Source organism: Haemaphysalis longicornis, unplaced genomic scaffold (assembly GCF_048455015.1).
Source record: "Haemaphysalis longicornis isolate Haplotype H1 unplaced genomic scaffold, Haemaphysalis longicornis Haplotype H1 scaffold_216, whole genome shotgun sequence".
NCBI classification, from domain to species: domain Eukaryota; kingdom Metazoa; phylum Arthropoda; class Arachnida; order Ixodida; family Ixodidae; genus Haemaphysalis; species Haemaphysalis longicornis.
The window spans coordinates 282055-297675 of NW_027526301.1; the positions used below are offsets into that span (position 1 = coordinate 282055).

The following is a 15621-nucleotide window of genomic DNA, read 5'->3' on the forward strand; positions in this document are numbered from 1 at the left end:
ACCCGTAAAAGGCGACTGGCACAGCTTGGCTTTGTATTTTCCAAAAAGAATCTTGAAGCCTTCAATAAAAAAAAATAAAATGAATCTATAAAGAAACTCCTGCTGTGTGCATGTGCTTCAAAGAGGAAAGAGCTTTACTTTCTCAAATAACTAGAAATCGTCGTACAACAGCCAGTAAAATTCGTTCGAATTTTTGCTTTTGGTCAAAAGTGTTGCATATTCACAAGTACATTCAATTCAACTCAATTAAATTACATTTTACTGTTCCCAACAAACAGTGCATACAAGGTAAATACATGAGGAGGTCCTAACCTCTGATATTTCTGGGAGTCATACCAGTCAGTTGAATACTTGCCCGAGAGAACTTGAGATAAGTCCGCCGTTTTCGCATTTCTAATTTCTTCATACACGAACACAGGCGAGCACCAATTATCAGGCATTGGTGCAGCCACAGGGAAAGGATGGGTAACGTGATGAGCTTACTAGCCCTACTGGTTCTTTCGAGTCCGTCAGCTTTATGGCTGATCGCAAACACCTTCCCTGCTTCGTGCCTGCTTTTTGGTAATAAAGCTGATACGGTAGTACCATTTCCAATACCCATAGTTGATTGATTGATTGATTGATTGATTGATTGATTGATTGATTGATTGATTGATTGATTGATTGATTGATTGATTGATTGATTGATTGATTGATTGATTGATTGATTGATTGTGGGGTGTAACGCGCCGACGCAATGCAGGCGATGAGGGGCACCGTAGTGGAGGGCTCCGGATTAATTTTGCCTCCTGGGGATCTTTATCGTGCACCGAAATCTCGTACACACGGGCGTTTGTGCTTTTCGCCTCCATCAGAAAAGCAATACCCATAGTTCCCTTCGTGCTAAAAAAAAAAAGTATTTCCTTACTCTGCTCCAATGCTCACGAGAGCTGTGTGGTATTTCGTAGGAATTTTTACATGTGAGTATTTTGTTGCTTTTTTTTGGGTAACGTAGAAACTAATCCTGGCCGCCATACTCTTCGCAGTGCCAGCTCAGACGCAGATAGACAACAAACTCCTGCACAAGCCACCGCCATATTCGAAATTCTCAATAGTAATTATTTATTTATTTGTTTGTTTAATTATTTGTTTTTTATTTATTTATTTATTTGTTTATTTTTATTTTTGTTTATTTATTTATTTATTTATTTATTTATTTATTTATTTATTTATTTATTTATTTATTATTATTTATTTATTTATTTATTTATTTATTTATTTATTTATTTATTTATTCTGAGAAATATTTGTTGTGTGGGAATGTTTCAATATTTGGGGGAATTCTCATGACGCAGTGACATGTAGTTTGGATCTCGGAAATACTGTTTTTTGTTGATACAGCTTTTATTATAGTATATGCCGTGGAAATTTTTCAACCTTAGTTTTATACGTTTGGACGGGAGTGGTTACCAGCTCAAGGTACCTTTAATCGGCTAGATGCCTGCAAAAGGGTCATAATTTTTAACAACAAAACGCGCTGCCTGGTTTTGCAGCTTTTTATCTTTCTATAAGATTGTCCTGGTGTGGGTTCAACGCTACACACACGTACTCAAGCATACGTACGACATGCATAAAATAGTGTGTTTTTTTTCCACTTTTCTGGATGCATCTTACCCGCCGTGGTGGTTCAGTGGCTAAGGCGTTGCGCTGCTAAGCACGAGGTCCCGGGTACGATTACCGGCCGTGGCGGCTGCTGTTCTGATGGAGGTGAAACGCAAAAAAGGAAAAACGGCAGTGTGTACGAGATGTCGGCGCATGTTAAAGATCCCCAGGTGGTAACAATTATTCCGGAGCCCTCCACGACGGCGCGCCTCATCGCCTGCGTTGTGTCGGCGTGTTAAACCCTACAATCAACATAACCAGTCAACATCTGGATGCATCTTTATAATTTCTACGGATAAAATACAACACTCTACAGGCATTTGTATTGATGTACTCTACATTTTTATCATACATGCGTGGCTGAGTTAAGTATACGCCTGGGTATTTGTATTCCGTGAAGCTACTGGTTATTCTATCCGTTTATTTTATAGCTTCCGTGGTTATAGCTGATTTTTTTGTAATCCGGAGGTGGGTATATTTTTTTATGTTTCACCGCATGCCCCATCCGTCACACCACCAGAGCTACCATTTTCAGGTCTGTCTGTATTGTGTATGTGCCGTTTACTGAATTTATCTGCTTGTTAATAACACAGTCATGAGCAATATATTTGATTTTGGACTTAACGTTATCTGCTATATCACCTATATCAATAAATAATTATAATGGTCCTTGTACGCTTATTTGGCGTACGCCATAACTCATCACACTACAGCTGTTGAAAACCACACATTGCTCGTGGCTGGTCAAGTAGTCGCGTATTCATGTATGAATTTTACGGATAATGATAAGGGATGCAATCTTATAGTCAAGATTGCTATGAGTTTCAGAATTCAAAGCTGCGCAATGATCAAGAAAGTTTGCCTCTGCTGGTGCATTATTATCAAGGGCATGTGATATTGTCACGAAGTCAAAGACGGCGTAGTTGCCTTCAAGGAAAACAAGTTTATTGAAGCGAACTTGTGGCCCCCTAACAACCAAAGTACACAGGCGGCGAAGCAGCAGTCAACAAAGTGACGTGCGCGAGTGAGAGTCGCCGAGTCGAATGCCGCCGCGTCTGCTCTGCGGGAATTTGTCTTTGGGCGCGAGTGTTTCTCGAGCCATCGATTTCATCCAGAACACTGTAGATCAAAGCAGATTATTCTAGGCTGTTGGCGTTAGTTCGAAATGCTCTCCCTATCAAAAAAGATGACACGTGCGGTATAAAAATGAAGAATGGAACACAGGCTTCACTTGGCACACCGGTAACACCCATAACACAGACGATACAGCCCGGCGGAGCCCGTCGGCAAAAACAAAACATAACCAAACCTAATGCATGGTTCGCGGCAATATACAGAATGCTTAAATTCTACCAGTTGGGTATTACATGTAAACCGATGCTAAAGCCATGCTCAGAAGGTGTAAGTTAGTTACAAAGCTTAGGTAGTGAAATATTATATATATATATATATATATATATATATATATATATATATATATATATATATATATATATATATATATATATATATATATATATATATATATATATATATATATATATATATATATATATATATATATATATATATATACGATAGAGAAGTCAAACTGAAAAACATAACATTTATTCTAACGTTTCGACCGGGCGCCCGTCTTTTTCAAAGATACAAATAGTGCAGATCAGTTGGGTTTAAATACATTTCAGTTGTGGGCGGGGCAAGAAGATGTATCAAGCATATATATATATATATATATATGTATATAGAAAATAAGGGTTGGCAGTCAAGAAAACCTCGGAAAGCAAAGGGGAGGTTGTGGTGGGTCATAGATGAAGATGAAGAATTTTTTGAGTCGGAAATCAAGTGGTGAAAAAATTCCCGCCAGGTGGGATCCGAACCCACAACCTCCAGAATACCGGTCTGGTTCGATAACCACTACGCTACCGGCGGGGCTGTTTCCCCAGCACTTTCTCGGGTATTTATGTTAAGGTAATTTTGTTTCCTGCACTTGGGGGTGGTAGCTAGTGCCACTCGGACAACTCGGGGTGAAGGGGACCTTCTTTTTAACCCCCGGGCCGTGACTCGAGTGTCTACGACATGTCGAAAGTGGTCGACCAGCGCTGAACCCTCTTAAGCTCCCTTTGGGACCAAAGCTGCCAGAACACAGGCCCTCGCTAAGCATGTAAGGAATCAGAAAATGGGAAATGAGGGGCTCCGTGAAAATAAGACAGAAAATAAGGGTTGGCAGTCAAGGAAACCTCGGAGAGCAAAGGGGAGGTTGTGGTGGGTCATAGAAAGAGATGAAGAATTTTTTGAGTCGAAAAGAAAGTGGTGAAAAAATGCCCGCCAGGTGGGATCCGAACCCACGACCTCCAGAATTCTGGTCTGGTGCGATAACCACTACGCTACCAGCGGGGCTGTTTCCCCAGCACTTTCTCGGGTATTTATGTGAAGGTAATTTTGTTTCCTGCACTTGGGGGTGGTAGCTAGCGCCACTCGGACAACTCGGGGTGAAGGGGACCTTCTTTTTAACCCCCGGGCCGTGACTCGAGTGTCTCGACACTCGAGTGTCGTGTCCTGCACTTGGGGGTGGTAGCTAGCGCCACTCGGACAACTCGGGGTGAAGGGGACCTTCTTTTTAACCCCCGGGCCGTGACTCGAGTGTCTCGACACTCGAGTGTCGTGTCCTGCACTTGGGGGTGGTAGCTAGCGCCACTCGGACAATTCGGGGTGAAGGGGACCTTCTTTTTAACCCCCGGGCCGTGACTCGAGTGTCTCGACACTCGAGTGTCGTGTCTCGACACTCGAGTGTCGAGACACTCGAGTCACGGCCCGGGGGTTAAAAAGAAGGTCCCCTTCACCCCGAGTTGTCCGAGTGGCGCTAGCTACCACCCCCAAGTGCAGGAAACAAAATTACCTTAACATAAATACCCGAGAAAGTGCTGGGGAAACAGCCCCGCCGGTAGCGTAGTGGTTATCGCACCAGACCAGAATTCTGGAGGTCGTGGGTTCAGATCCCACCTGGCGGGCATTTTTTCACCACTTTCTTATTTTCCAAATTCTTTATCTTGAGCTACTACATCCTCCCCTTTGCTTTCCGAGGTCGTCTTGACTGCCAATTCTTATTTCTGTCTTATTTTCAACGAAGAGGTTATCCCACCAGACCGGTATTCTGGAGGTCGTGGGTTCGGATCCCACCTGGCGGGCATTTCTCTCCACTTTCTATGACCCACCACAACCTCCCCTTTGCTTTCCGAGGTTTTCTTGACTGCCAACCCTTATTTTCTGTCTTATTTTCACGGAGCCCCTCATTTCCCATTATATATATATATATATATATATATATATATATATATATATGTATATATATATATTATGTAATGAAATGTATGTTAATCAAATGAGGTCAAAGAAATTAGCTTATAATTTTGCACATTTTTCCTACCACCCTACATCAGGTATCGTGGTTACATCCTGGTTTGTGGAACAATGCCTGATTTAAGGGAAATTTTTAAATATTAGGTAAATACCTTGCAATTATGCCATGCCACTCCAAAAGAACCAATGGCGATAGTCTATCTGATACGAGATGTCTTCGAAGTGTCCAATTCACGTGCGAGACGATCTATACCTGGAACATCTATAATGATTCCCGTGAATTGGGTTACGTCCGTAATAAATTACCATACAAGAGCAGCTGCTGTTGTTTTGTGAAACAACGGACCGGAGAAATGCATTGACGGTTTAGATTACACAGTGACACCATCCACTAATAAACATTGCATAGAAATGTTGCCTTTTCTAGTTTTCTTTACGTATTTCCAAAATTTTTTTAGGGTTTTTCCCGAGGTACAAGCTCTACCCACTAAAACATTGTTTCTGTGCATTTTTATTCCACTTTTATCCTTACTGTTAGCGTCTTTCAAGGCATGCTCGTTACATTCACTACTATTTTTGCAGAAACGTCGACAGGCTTGCCTTGCTTGCGAAATTCAGGGGTTGACAAAGGTTTGATGTGTTTTTCAGTTAAGTACTTCAAAAGTACAAAAGGTTCAGATTTACATTTTACTTTATTGCAATAGAAACACAAAAGATCTTCTAAGACGGAGAACATAGATTGAGGTAGCCGAATGATTTTTTCTAAGTACGATTTAAATTACGCAGAGATAGCTTCATAATGACCTTGGTGAAACACAAAATTACGCCCATCTTCCCGCGAGGGAACCCTGGTGTAATGCGACGCATCGGGGGGTTCAATTGGTGTATCCGTTGGGTTGATTCTCTAAATCGCGTGAAACGTGTTGTGAACGCATATGATGCATTTCCATCACATGCGGGTGTTCCTATACGCGGGACGATGGGCGTAATGGTTCTGTCACACCACTCACTGAAGGGACCGTCGCTTCCATCACGTCTTCATCGGAAGAATCAAGTCAAGCACGAAGTAGTCAAGCAAAGTCACGGCAAGTGCGAGAGCGAGCGCTTGACTGAACCGCCGCAGCGCGATACCCGCTTTATATTCACAGCGCTTGAAGGAGAGGAGACAATGGAGGAGAGTCGCGCGTGCGCGCACTTGCGCGCGCCGGGGCAGTTGTTAATGCAGCGTTACGCAGCGAAGCGCGCCCGAACAAGCGCGCCAGCTGTGGTACGCTAATGAGCCGGAGTGAGTGTTGCACACAGCTGTGGGAGAGAAGAACGGAGGAGGGATGCGGACGGACGGCGTGACGACGACGCAGGAGGGACATGCCTCAGAGCAAGAGATGCGTTGCATCTAAAAACTTGGCGAGGGTATTGCATTCGATTCAAAGCACTAAGTAACAATAATTCTGTTATAGCCACTCTGTGGTCGCTTGTGCCTGGAATAACGCATACTTCATTAATAATAATTTTGTCGTTACTTTACATCAAATCCCATGTGCATTCTACCTGGCAAGTTCTGAAACGTAGTGGTTGTAGCAAAGCATAGACACTAATTGTTTAAACTTACAATAAAACTGAAAAGTATTGTTCGTCGATGTTCCTGCATTCCAATCAATTTCGGGCAAAAAAATAGCCCCCGAAAATTCATCCCTCACGTGTGACTGGTAACAGTACGTTTTTCGGGTGCCTTTTCACAGCGTGTTTGGTGTGCGATAAAGTCTACAAATTTATATAATTTTTCTTTAAAAAAACACTAGACACCATACAGACTCCGTATCGTAATCAAAAAAGTGTCTGACAGTTATTCTACTTAAAATGTAGAGAAATAACATCTTCCCCCCCTCTTTTTCCAACCTCTGGCGATGTCGATGTCTGTGTTTGCGGTAAACAGTATACCCGAAAGGAAGCACATCTGTGCTTCGCACATTTACCTCCAGCGATGAGTTTGTGCCCATAACAACTTGCGGCTCAACAGTAGAAGCCCAAGACAAGAATTACTCTACTTTATTTTTGATACTATGACAATTTACGAGAACAACGGTTAGAACGTCCGGCAAAATGCATGGCTTACCGGTCCACGTTGTAATTTTAAGGCACAGAGTGCGTCATTCGCTTACTCTTGATAGCATGGTCGACCTAGGTTTCGGGACAGGAGCCGGTTCATTTTCTTACAGTTTCCTCGGTAAAACATTCGAAGGCAAGAAGCAGCATGTCAAAGTGGAGGTAAACGCGGCTGTCTTTATTCTGCTTTTTTTTCCTTTGCGTAGCTTGAAAGCTTCGGTACTTTTATGGCAAAGCAGTATCTCTCTCACCCACCCCCTCCCAGTGTTCATTCCGGTGAGGCAGATTTACTCGCCGCCGCTCCTGGGCTCCTCGTCGCCACTGCCGACCCCTCTTTTACAATGGTTATCACAATGATTATTCCCCTCGCCACCACTGATGCTTCTTTCTCAAGTTCCGCAGTCGGCTGACAGTGTCCATGAGCCGTTACCAGACGATTGCGGAGAATAAACACCAGCGTGAATGGTCGTAAAGACCTCCAAAGCCGCCGCCCCCGCATCCACCGAAAATGTAGCCGCCGCCGCTGCCGCTTCAAATTCCACCTCACCCACTAACTGCGCGCTTCTGCCGCTTGAAAGCAACTTGCCCCTTTGGAACGCAGGTTTGAGTACATTATTCTTCTTTTGCATGAAAGCCATTCCACGCAACATTAGACAGTTTTAGCTGACCGCTTTCGACGGTCCGCTCCGGTATCGGCGGCCAGCTCAGCGCAAGCGGAGCGAATGCCGTGCGCAGCCAAGCGCGCCACGCATGCGCAATGGCGCTGCCGCTTGCTATCAGAGCGGGGTGGACCATCAGAAACGGTCCATTAAATTTCGCAATTGTCACGTCGTCTGCTCACAAGTAAGCAAACACCACTACTTTGTATCCCGCCTGCGCCCAATCTCCCTGAAAGTTACTATAACATCGTCTTTAGCCCGCACTCGGGACTCCAAATCGCGGCATGGCCCGACAGACAGCTCATGCGCAACATCCAACAAGCTAGCGGGATCCCAGAACACCGATTCTACGCTCAAGTCATCACGTAACCACATACTCAGCGACATCTCGTCACTGTGAAAATACCAGACGAGGACTCCCAGAAGCTCTACGACGTATCACGGCCCTGCAGCTCGGAACCACCACCGTCGAGGTCACCGCATATCTGAAACCACCGCCCGGTGCCGTTCTAGGGATTATACATGGCTTTAACCCGGGCACCACACCGGACCAACTGCGCAAAGGCATTTTCACAACTTGACCAACCATCCTAGATGCAAGAATGCTCGCAGCCTCGACCAAAGCAGTCCTCACCTTTGAAGGCCCACGCGTCCCCTTCTACATAAGGGCGTACGGCATACTCACACGCTGCAAACCTTATTGGCGAACGTTCCAGTGCTGCTTCCTGTATGGTGCTCTCGGGCATCGACAGGACGTGTGCCCCAATCCTCAAGTTGACTTATGCAAACAGAGTTGCGCAAAGAACTCTGTGCCGGACCACACGTTTAAGCCAAATTGCCTGCTTTGCGGCGCATAAAATCCCGACGCATAAAATGAATCACCAAGGCAAGAAAACGCACAACTAAAAGCCCTACTGGAAGAGAAGTCAAAGCCATTTAACATTATGGAGCAACAAATACCTGAACTTCGAGCCCAACTGCAACGTCATGTCACATCACCCGAAATAACCAGAACTTTTGATAATACCGAAGCAGTAATTTCCACATTTCCCAACTCTGAAAACACAAACGCCCCAACCACGACAAAACCGCCATACGCTTCCACAAACACGACTCTACTGTCATTATTTGAAGATCTTAAACGCTTCATTCACTATGCGGTTTTGAAGTTCCAGACTTAATACCTACAACTTCACGAGCAACTTACGGCCATGCAGGCAAATAAGCGCAAGCGGCTCAAGACAACTGTACACAGACTTCTACCGTACAGACCAACAGACCCGGCCGAATATGACTGGGACGATGGCGAGTCTTGAATGCTTTCTACATAACACGCGTTCTACCCCCGCCCGAACAAACACGGTTATTTGGCAATAGAATTTCTGTTCATTCCAAAATAAGGAGAGTTCATTCCTGCAATTTGGACAATGTTTTCTGGACATCGTAGCCCTGCCGGAAGTATACATCAGTCAAGTTGCCCTTCGAGACTACAATGCCTTTTGCACAACCACACAGGCCCGTATGACAATACTGTTCGAAAAACACGGACTGCAACGCTACACGCAGTCTCAAAAACCATAGACAACGCATGCATGGGGATGCTTCCCTCCAATAAGAAACAGCCAAGCCTCTACCCCCTTAATATCTACAGTGCACCTTCTGGGTACACACCGATAATTCACTGCTTGAAGAAGAAGCCACATTCTGGCCGAAGGAAACCAACTGGCAATAATATGGGACCTTTATGCGCCTCGCACGGCATGGGGCTGTGCCCGTAACACCCGCAAAGGTACCCTCCCTCATAAAAAATCCTGTTGTGTTTTTGATGTATTTCGGTACAGTTTTGTCTTCCTCTTGTATAGAGATTTTGTAGAGTTGAAGGATTTTTTTGACGAGCTCTTGACGTGTTTCAACAAGTATTTGGCCACGGAGTTTCTGTAGAGAGTTTGACGAGTTATTTTCTGTAGAACTTATGATGTATTTTTGCAGCCTTTTAAAGTAGATTTATGCGTACTTCTTGATGCACTTCTATGGCTTTTATGATGACATCTTATGTACTTCATGACGTATTCTTATGGAGCTTCTTCATTTATTTCTGCGTACTTCCTGACGTGTTCTTGCCATTTTTGTAATGAGTTTCCTGAACTATTTGAATATTTTAGGTCAGCAAATTGATATATAACTACACATTTTACGCTTTGCTGCAAAGTGTTATTGGGCAAAATAGGGGCGTTTTTGGCAGTGTCACAAGATGTAAATCGGCAGCAATGATAGTCACACATAAATTTAGTCAGTCAGCGACAGCTAGCTGAAAGGCCAGCCGGTCAAAGCTGCTGAAATATATAAGCAGAGACAAAACTCAGCGAGTCACGATCGATTTAATTTTGAGACAGAACTATGCAGCTTACTGACCGACAGCCTTGATTTCTCGTGACACTACGAACAACAGGGTCGCCTTGATTAGCTGCTGTGGCAAGGCAAACTTCGCACATGTGCAGGCTGGAAAGAAAGAAAAAGCAAGCTTATATCAGAATACAACATATCAAAAGTAACATTTTAAAAATATCCGTTTTTTGCTAAAGTTCTGTTTTTCGTTTGACTCTCTTCGATGCTGATATTTCGCTCATTTTTAATTTCCTTAAATGATAATTTGATGATAAATTCTTAGAAAGAATACACTAATCCTCATTTCAATACTTGTGTCATTGCTTGAATTTTTTTAAGGTTGCATGTGTGCTAAATTATTTTTACATGAACCGCACCAGCATTGGTAATAATTGAACAGATTTTGCTCACATATACATGATCTCTCAGTATAAAAAGCCACCTCATGACACTAGACGTTCGGCACCAGCAAAAATGACTGAAGGCTAATAAAGTTTTATCTGAATCCCCAGAGTGACATGTTACCAGCCAAAAAAAATCTATGCAACAAAAGCACCAATGACTTGGGTTCACTTATTAATAATGTTTGGACACCTAAATAGCTTGTGTGCCTGTATACACACGGCACCTATGCGGTTGTTATTCTCATTCTCTGCCTATGTCCGTTGTCATGTCTTGTGCAGTTGCAAGTAGCTGGCACACATGAGAAGCCCAACAATTTGTTTTAGACAATACAGATGTCCACAGGACCACTGCTGTACAAGGGAGGCTCACTAACTGTAAAAAGTACAAACTACTATTTTGTTGTGAGCAGCTATTATGCAGCTTCGATGTCTGCTCTCTATCAATTACCATCAGCTATTTTGCAATGCCTTGAATTTTTTTAGCTTTCGAATTCATTCATTGCTGAGACGTGAGAAGGAAAGTTTGATCCCCCGCTTAAGCGGGCGGACTTGTGGATCCCCCGCTTATTCCTTTGATAGACGAGAAAAATCCAAAATAATATACACATTAAAAACCACTGTTCTGAACGATGTGCAGGAAACAAGTTACCATAATTGATGGACAATTTATGCTCAGATGTCAGCTATTTTGAACGCATAGTATTCTATGGCTAGCAACACGTAGTGTTGCACGGCTTCGAGTAAATTTTCATTCATGGTTTTTTACCACAGCATCTTATTCCACTGCAAAAAACCACTAATACCATGATAGACATTCCATAATAGTTAGCCCGAAGACGAAATACATATTGAGAGACAAGGGCTAGGAACGGCTTTTACTGAGGCGTTCGAGCCGCAAGCACCGCAGAACACGATGATGATGATGATCATGTCCGCAGAATATGATGGAACAGTGCCGCATGGCTGGTGCTGATGAGTATGTACAGATGAAGACGAGGTGCGGGAATTGTCCTCTGGAGTTCTCCACCGCCGGGTGTGTGGTCGCGCATGCTCACACTAATTTCCCCCCCTCCGGCGGAAGCGGCCTCCGGGCCGCAAGTCATTGGGGGGAAGGACTTGAAGGAAAGGACTTGCACTTCCACCTTGACTTCCAGCTTGGTGCATTGAGCGTCGTCTGCTATTTGTGTTGGGCATAAATCACACCTATGGCATGTGTAGTAAAGGTCCCCTTCCCGCTCAAGATTTACCGATCTGAAAAAAGTCCTTTTGATTACCTACGCTTTTCAAGCCGCACCGTAGCAGAACGTCAGAAAGCCATGCACAACAACGCTCCGCTGACCGCCACCGGCGTTCCACTGACGTGCCGTTCGGCGCGGGCGGGGCTGTTCGCTGAAGCGACGGTTGGGCCATACAACGGCCGCCCGGTCCCTATAGCCGTGTTCCATCTTCCTTTCGTCTTCAGGTGAGCCTCCTGCGCAGGCGTGTAAGTTTCACTGCCGTTAAGCCATACTCCCAAATATATGTACTATTTCCCCCGTGGTATTCCTTTTTGTTGCACCAATAATGCTTTGTGCTCCGCGCCGTCCTTGAAAACCATAATCTCCGATTTTTCTCTGCTAAAGGATAGCCCTAGGGGCGTCGCTTCTTCACCGCAAATATTCATCAAGCTCTGCATACCTATCCAGTTATCCGCCATTAACAGTATGTCGTCTGCATGCAGCAGTCCTGGAACCCGTTGTCCCACCACCTTCCCGTTTTTCATGTACGATACGTCAAACCCCAGCGTACTGCCCTCTAGCTTCCTTTCTAACCCCGCCAGGTAGATCAGGAACAGCAGCGGACAGCACAAACCTCGGGACGCCTTTACCGTGCAAATTCTACGCCTGACATTTTTTTCTAAAAAAACGAAGTTTTCGCTTCGCGCGAATTCGGGTCCTACGTTGTCCATCCCGGGATTAACTATGCCTCGGTTATGGGTTAAGGACCCCCTGGCTTGGCTGCAGTTGCTAAGCCACTCAAGGGCCTTGGAAAGGGTGTCCTAAAGGCTGGCTTTCGTGCATTAATTTTACTACTGCGGAATATTCTGGTCGGAAGCTGCAGCTTAGAGTCGGAACGTAGTCTTCTTCAAAATTTTCTACGTCACGCCAAGGGTTTCCAGGAGACAAATAATTCACTGAATAAGCTTATTCTTTAACTGTGATCAAAATATTTTAATAAAGTAAGAGAGAAACCATTTCATCCAGATTGCCCGTATACAACGTTTCACCCTTGCTCCAGAGGTAAACTTGTAATTTCAATTTCTTGCGGCCTATGCATTTCCGCCATGACCGCCAGACTGTACGCTTTTAATTCCCGCAAAGCTTTGCTATAGCTGCAGGGCCAAGACTGGAAGGAACAAGTTCTGGTGAATGTAATAACCCATTCTGGCCCTGAGTACGACTACCGTGTTGAACACAAAGGGCTAGAGGGACCCCTTCGCACCAACAAAACAAAAGCATCTTGCAGGGTGCTCGTACGGAGGCTCTTCATTTTATAACTCTGGCGAGAGCCTCGCCATGGGTATGTGCTCGAAATCATTTGGTAACTCTCATGTTGATGAACAGTTTTGGCGCCATAGCTCGCTGCTTAACCTGAAGTCGTACTTGCGGCCCCCGTTCGAAAAATAACTTATTTATGTCACACCCCCTTCCCCTTGCTCAGGTATTAGCTGTCAGCGACAGGTGAAATAGGCAGAACCAGCTTTCAGCCGTTCAGCTGGCGTGGCGTCGAAAATTCAGTCTTTATCACCTAATCCAGTCGTGCCCAGAACGTAGCTCTAGGGTAGACAGAACAGAAAAGAGAAAAGTCCGGCTAAGGTACCCGCAGCCTCAACTCGCCAAGGTGAGCTCGCATCTGTGAGCATCGCGTAGACGTTTTAGACAAGAGGCTAGCCGGCCCATTTTAGCAAAAACCTAAACCTAAACCTAAATAGACTTTGGATGCTACTTTAAAGGGGCCCTGAAAGAGGTATTCCCGATACATGACTGTTCATATTTTCAGGGAAATCACTGCCCTAGTAATAACCTCCTTCAAGAATTTTGTCAAAGCGACCAATATTTGTGGAGTTATTGCAAATTAAAGAGCGTGTTTTCGCCCGCGCCGTGATTCTCCCTCGTTTCGTCAACTTCCTCGCACCGCGCGAGCGTGACTGCCCATGATGACTCGCTTCTCAGGGACGTGTGCAAGAACATCCGGTTGCGGGCGTCGTCTGCTATTGCGATACTCTGCGCCGCAGTATCGCTTTGCAACGGGGCTGTCTGACTTTCTGGGCTCCGTTCGGGCAGTTTTTTTACCATTAAACTTATGTATCGTGTACTACAGTCACGGATCATAAAGCTGATGGATGAAATTGGGGCGGCACTTTTACGCTTTCACACCACTCCGAAAGATCACGCCAAAAGAGAACGACCCTGTCAACGCGCATTCGCAGCGACGACAGATTGTACATATCGGAGGGTGATATATGTGAGCATATGAATAAAGAATCGACTCAAAATTGAGTTGTAGATGCGTTCCGAACCGACGTCGGTTCATATATTTCTGAACTGGCCGCTCGTTCGCTCCAATCTCGAGCTTGGTCGTGTTGTGGAAACGCCTTGCACGCGAGTAAACAGGCAGTCACAGTATCCCATTCCGTTACCTTGATAGATTCTATACCGTTATAACAGTAATAAAAAGCTGCGGAAGAGTTGCACGGTACGGCACACGGACTTTTTTAGAGTGCGTCGAGCATTCCATTTACCCTCCTCCTTTACTTTCAAGGAAACGTCCACGCGACCCTGTATTTATCAACTACTAGACAAGTACACCGTATTAGATATTACGAGTGTTCTCGGAAGAGTAGTGTAAGTTTTGGAGCCCTCCACGCCTGCCTCTTTGTTCGACTGTGCATATGATTACAGAAAACAATTATTGCACCCTCGCTTTTTCTATTGATGGCCTGGAGACCACTTTGTCTCTATACAGGCTGTTCGTTTATATTTCATGTACGCATTGCTGCCAAATGCGATATGGGGGGGGGGGGAGGGGCTCTGGTTGCCAGCCGTGGCCCTATATTCCCCATCCCCCCTTCCCCAATCGTACCTTGTGTCTTGTTTACGAGACGCGGAGGACACTATGTCTACTCTGAATAAACACGTGCCAGTTTTGCAAAATACACACATCAGTACTTCGTGATATTGAAGTACAATATATAAAACTCGAGTTTAAAACTAAGTAACTCGTGCCTACGACTTGTACACGACGCATAGAGGTTTGATATGGTAGTTCCACAGTTCAACCACAATGTTTTATTTGGGACTCGCGAAAAGGATTCGCAAACCATGCCACTCAGGAGGCAGAAAAATAGCGACACTGTGCCGGTATTTGAAGTCGCGGCTTTGATTGACTGCGTTACGACATAACGAGATATGCCTTTGAAATGTATTTACATCCACCCTTCGTGTCACATACACGCTTTGTATCTGACTTCAAGTATTCCTGTCTGCTTAACTGAATATTTCTTGAATAACAGTGGCGCAGTAAGCTCCCATAACCCCCCCCCCTCCCCCCAATAGCTGACCTCCAGCGACAGCACTGTTTCGGCTGCAACGGCGATTTCGCCCTGCGGCATATCTGCTGGCCCTGCTTTTGTCTAACGCTTTACGCTAAAAACTTTGGTCGATATTGATTCCTTATTACCTAATAAACTTTACATAACTCCTCTTCTGCTCCAAAGTAAGCTTCTACTTTTTACGAGCATTTCTGGTCGCAAAGGAATATTCAAATTTGCAACTCCGGAAAACGATTCTCGCGAACGCGGGCGGCCGAAGCGTCCTAAGACGAAATACGAATCGCATTAGCACTAGTGTTCAGTCCTATTGGCTTCATGGACGTTAATATAATTATTACAATCTAGAAATATAACAGGACATAGCCGCATTCATTATGGCACGAATGTTGTCGGAAAGCAATTTGCGCTTCTCGAACAATTCCCGACGACTGCTCGGTTGATCGATATTTTCGGCGCCTTAGGTCGGCGATCCAGTCAC

General features: G+C 44.7%; 2 non-coding genes across 2 annotated transcripts; one reads left to right on the plus strand and one right to left on the minus strand.

Annotated features, from left to right (window-relative positions):
• Nucleotides 1-3965: 3965 nt before the first annotated feature.
• Trnas-aga (transfer RNA serine (anticodon AGA)) lies at nt 3966-4038 on the minus strand. Its single transcript has one exon. It is a non-coding gene; the product is annotated as a tRNA-Ser (tRNA).
• Nucleotides 4039-4579: 541 nt separating this feature from the next.
• Trnas-aga (transfer RNA serine (anticodon AGA)) lies at nt 4580-4652 on the plus strand. Its single transcript has one exon. It is a non-coding gene; the product is annotated as a tRNA-Ser (tRNA).
• The last annotated feature ends 10969 nt before the right edge of the window (nt 4653-15621 follow it).